Below are 5250 nucleotides of genomic sequence, written 5' to 3'. Positions count from 1 at the left end.
GGAGTGTGCCCGAGGGCTGAGAGACGTGGTCCGAGAGGGGCCGGGAGGAGGCCTGCGACCCAGTGTGTACCCACTCCCGCCCCCACGCTCCCTCCCCCACGAGGGAGCCCGTCCTTTCCAGGCTGACACTTGGATCGGTGGATGACGGGGGTCACCTGGCGGCGGGCGAGCGTTATGGGAAAATCCGGTAGGCGTGTTGCGACGTCCTGCCACAGAGATGGCTCTGGCGACAGCCTCGGGCCGCCCCACCCTGGCCCCCGGCCAGGCCCCGTGAATGTGTTCTCTCTGTCCCTGACTTCTTTCTTTGTTTCACCAGCCGGCGTGCTCTGAGAATGTGAAGTGTATCATAGTTCCACCCTGGGTTTCATGATCCTAAGATAGGAAGGGGTTTTATGATTCCACGACAGAAAGGTTTTCTCATCCTATCATCTCTCCCCCCCCCCTTTCTTTCTTTCTCTTCCTCCTTCTGCCTTTTCTTTACTTCTTTGTTGTTTCCTTCTTTCAGTCTTCCTGTCTTCCTTCCTGCCTGCCTGCCTTCCTTCCTTCCGTATTTCTTTCCTCTCTTCCTTTCTCCTGTTATCCTGTGTTTCTATCTCTGTTTTTTCCATCTTTCTTCCCCCTTTCTACTTTCCTACCTTCTTTCTTTCTCATTCTCTCCTTTCTCTCTCCTTCCTTCTTCCTTTCTGTCTCTTTCTATACTGTCTCTCTCCTTCCTTCTCTCTATCTTTTTCTCTTTCCATCTTTCCGTGCTCTTTCTTTTTCTCTCTTAATTTCCTTTCTTTTTCTTTTCTTTCTTTCCCTCCTTCTGTCTCTGTCTGTCTTTCTTTCTTTCTTCTTTCTTTCTGCTTCCATCCTTCCTTCCTTTTTCTCATTCTCTTTCTTTCTGCCTGTCTTTTCTTTCCTTATTTCTTCTTTCCTTCTGTCTTTCTGTGTTTCCTATCTCCTTCCTCCCTTCCTTTTTCTTTCTTCCCCGTGCCCTCTTCCTGTCTTTTCTTATTTACTGTTTTCTTCTTTCTGACTTTCTCTCTCTGTTTCTCCGTCTCTTTTCTTTCTGTTCTTTTCCTTTCTCTCCCTTTCTCTCTTTCTGTTTCTGCCTGTCTGTCTCTCGGCTATGTTGTGGTCTGTGCAGAGACGGGTTTGGTGGACGATGTCGGTGGTCGGGCCGACCCATCCTTTCTTTGATCCCAGTGCTAGCCAGGCCGGGGCCTGCTTAGCTTCCAAGATCAGACGAGATTGGGCGCGTTCAGGGTGGCGTGGCCCTAGACTGACCCGTCATTTTTCGATGGCTTCCGTGGGGAGTAGGGGGACTGTGTTTGATGCCCCCGGGGGACCTTCTGGACTCTGAAATGATGGGCTCCAGAGGGTTGCCCCGTGTTTTGCAGCAGACCTCTGGTGGCTGGCGCCGGTTGTGGTCGGGCTCCACCTGGCGGCCGCTTTTCTACAAGTCTCTTGTCCTCTGAATCTTCGGTGCAGCAGGCAAAGCAGGGGACAGTCCCCGATGCGAGCGAGGCTGAGTTCCGGGAAGCAAGCAGCCTTCGCGGGGCCATCTGGTTCGTGCCGGGACGCCGGCTGGGACATCTGGGAGGCAGAGCTTGGGCCTGCAGGGCTGTGTGGCGGGAGGACGTTGTCGCCGCGCTTCCAGGCTCAGCCAGCCAGGCGGCTTGCGGGGCTGCCCGGGCAGGTCGACCAGCACGCTGTGGCCGCTTTGGAGACCCGACCCACCCCGCGGGGACAGGAAGGAGACGGCACACGCGGACGGGAGAGGAGGGTGTCCGGCGACCGGCCGCCGTCCCGTGCATGCGTGTCCCTCTCCCTCGGCCTCGCCTTTCCTACCCATTTTCCCTGGTTCCCGCTCGGGAGGCAGGGACAGCCCTGTGAGTGGCACCCAGTCGTCCGTGGCTTCCTCCGAGTCCTACTCTGGGGGCGCGGACCGGGCCCTGGGTGGCGCGGGTGGCCGGCGAGGGCGACCCCTGTCGGCCCGCGGGCGCTCGTGGGCCGCGGCGGTCCCGTCCCGATGTTTTCTCCTCCACAAGTCCCCGTGCTGGGGCCGGGGACCGGGCCCTGGGTGGCCCTGGGTGGCGCGGGTGGCCGGCGAGGGCGACCCCTGTCGGCCCGCGGGCGCTCGTGGGCCGCGGCGGTCCCGTCCCGATGTTTTCTCCTCCACAAGTCCCCGTGCTGGGGCCGGGGACCGGGCCCTGGGTGGCCGGCGAGGGCGACCCCTGTCGGCCCGCGGCCGCTCGTGGGCCGTGGCGGTCCCGTCCCGATGTTTTCTCCTCCACAAGTCCCCGTGCTGGGCCCTGGGTGGCGCGCGTGGACGGTGAGGGCCTCCCTGGCCCTCTACGCCACGGGGGCCGACCAGATGTCCCTGAGTGCCCCTTGTCTGCTGGCGCTGGGGACCTGCTGGGGACAGGTGGCCGTGTCGAGTGTCGTGGGGGCAGGCGTGTTCAAGTGGCTCGGTCCCCGTCTTCCTGCGCGGTGTTTTTGATCACCTCATATCGTCATCTTCCGCCTGCAGGTTAGTACTGACACGCTGTCCTTCGGCGACTGTCGCTGGAGGGGTTGGGCCTCCGCACGCGGACAGGGTTCTGGGTTCCTGGGGATCCAGCGCCCTGCCCTGTTCCCTTTGAGCTGACCGCCTGGGCCCGCGCGCCGGCTCTAGGGCGTCGGAGTGTCCCGACGGTGGTGCCCGCCTCTCGCGTTGGTCTCTTGTCCCCTCGAGAGACGGCACCCGGGGGAGGGGGGGAGGTTTGCGGCAACCTTCCCCCTTACCCCGCTGGCTCTGTGCCGTTGCGTGTCAGGCGGTCCTCGTCTTTGGGTTGTGCTTGGGAGGCGGGGCTGGCGAGGCTGAAGCGGGCTCCTCCGATCGCTGTCCTCGCCGGCCTGACTGACCTCCCCCAACCCTCCCCGTCCTCGGGGCCTGATCGATGTGGTGACGTCGCGCTCTCCCGGGCCTTGAGCCGCGTGCCAGGCGAGGGACGGTCCATTCATGGTGAATGGTGGCCGCTCTTCTCGTTCTGCCCGCGGGCACCTCACCTCTCCTTCCCCGCCTGTGGGCGGTGCGTGGGAGGCGCGGGTGCGAGACTATCCGGCCCGACCGCGGTCGCCCCGCCCTCGGCCTCGTGGCGTTGGCGGGGGGTCGTGAGTCCTCTTGACGCAGCGGGCAGCCCTCGCTCGCCCTGTGTGGCTGTTGCCTGGCCGGGGTCCCCCCTGCCCGTGACGGACGGGTGCGGGGCCGTGCCGCCCGCCCGGTCGCGCGCCCCGTTTGGCGCGCGGCTGCTGGGTCTGTGTGGCCCTTTTGTGGTGCCCCCGGAGCGCACCGGGTTGTTCTCCAAGGTGCCCGAAACCGAGCGGTGGTTGTCGTCCTCGTTCCCGGCGTCCCCCTCTGGTCGCCGCTGCAGCGTCTGCTGCGTTGGGTACACCCTCGAGCAGCGTGCTTGGGGTTGGGGGGGTCGAGGCGGGCAAGCCTAGAGGCATCCTCCTGCGCTGCGTGGGCGGGCGGGGGGCGTTGTCTCGGCGTCCCCACGATGTGTGCGTGGCGGACTTCGAAAGGCGAGCGCACGGCTTGTGCTCTTCCCACCCTGCCCGAGGGGGGGGTGGTTGCACGGTCGTGTGGGCGATCGTGGTGGGGCTGGGCCGGCGACGTGGTGCCGGCCGGCCCCGTGGGGGGCCTCTGCCACCGGCCTGGTCTGCCTCGGTGACCCCTCTCCCATACCGACGGGGGAGTGTTCCCCTCGAAGTGAGGGGGCTTTTGGACCAGGGGCCCCGACCGCGAACGCTCAGGAGTCGCCAACCGTGCGTGTTTTGCCCCATGCCGCAGACCCCCCCACACCTCCCCCGGGGCGTGCCTGAACGCCTCCGCCCAGGGCCCTTACGGGGGCGACCGGGGGTCGGGGGCGATCCACCTTCGGCGAGAAAGCGTCTTCTCTAGCGATCATGGAGGCGTGTCCTCTTCTGGGGTTTGTCGGATCCCCCAGCCCGCCGCCTCTCTGCGCGTCGTCAGCCGCCGCCCCTGCGGCTGCCAGTTGTGCGTGGGCAGAGTTCCCTCCTCCCCTGCCGTGGGGGGGAGCGGTCCGCCGGCCCCCGCGGTGGGGGCCGAGTGCCACTCTTCGCCTAACGTGGTCCGCGCCTCCCCCCTGAACTCTGGGGGAGGGTCACGCCGGGCCGGGCCGGCGTTCCAGCTGTGAAGGGCGCCCGCGTGTGTGCGCTGCGTGCCCCGGCCGCGGGTCGCCCCGGTGTGCGCTGGGGGAAGGGGGTGGTGGTGCGGCCCGTCTCGCGCCCCCTCCCCATCCCCTGTGAGCGTGCGGCCCTCCACCCGGTCCCGTGCCAGGCCGCGGATGGATGGGCGCTCCCGTGCTGGCGCCTGTGGATTGCGGCTGGGGGGACCGCCCGGCCAACGAGGGGGTCGTTCCACCGGTGCACGGTGCTCCCCGGAGCGAGACAGGATTGGGAAACGGACGAGAATGGGATTAGGCACGGTGGCGTGCGGGCCGAGGGCCGAAGGCCGGCGTTGCTCTGGGACGCCCCGGTGGTGAGGCCGTGGCCCCGTTGGGAGGGTCGAGGGGTGCCGAAGGCTTTGGCCGGCTGGCGTCACGGGCGCGTTGCGGGACCGCTCTCGGGTTTGGGGCGGTGGGATCCCGTGGCGTTGTTTCCCCAGTGGCCCGGTCGCGGCGCAGGTCTCGCCTCCCCACGGGCTCTCGTGCCTCGCCCTCGCGGGTCTCATCCCTGTTCGAAAGGGTGCTCCTTCTCTCTTCCTCACGGCTGCCGACCGCCCCGCGACGAGCGTTCGCCCGACTGCGCTGCCCGAACCTGACCTCGCCGCGGGGAGGGGGCGTCGCCCTGGCCGCCAAGGCCCTGGACGGCGCCCCCCACCCCCTCGGCGACGTGCCTCGGTTGAACGGTCGGCGGGCCTCCGTGTGGCGGGCCGGACGGCGTTGGGGGGCGGCCGGTCGCGCGTGCGTGCAAGAAGAGCGTTTTTCCGGAGCTACACGCGACCGCGATGGCGGTCGGGGTCCGGGCCCTGCGAGGTGCGCGGGGGGTTTGGGGAGCTCGCCGAAGGCGCAGCCGGTCGTCCCAGGTGCCGCGGGACCGCCCTTGTGCGCGGAGGCCACTGGCGGTGAGATCCCGTGCGTGTCCTGGCCGGTGGGCTGCCGTCTGAGGCTTGCTACACCCCTCCCCTCGTGCCTCCTGGTGCCCGTCGGCCCCTTCCCCCGTCGTCGCCTTATGCCGCGCCCGGCGGCCCCCACCCCGCTC

Source organism: Eulemur rufifrons, unplaced genomic scaffold (genome assembly GCF_041146395.1).
Source record: "Eulemur rufifrons isolate Redbay unplaced genomic scaffold, OSU_ERuf_1 scaffold_289, whole genome shotgun sequence".
NCBI lineage: Eukaryota > Metazoa > Chordata > Mammalia > Primates > Lemuridae > Eulemur > Eulemur rufifrons.
The sequence above is the reverse complement of the archived record's forward strand: the minus strand, read 5'-3'. Positions refer to the sequence as shown.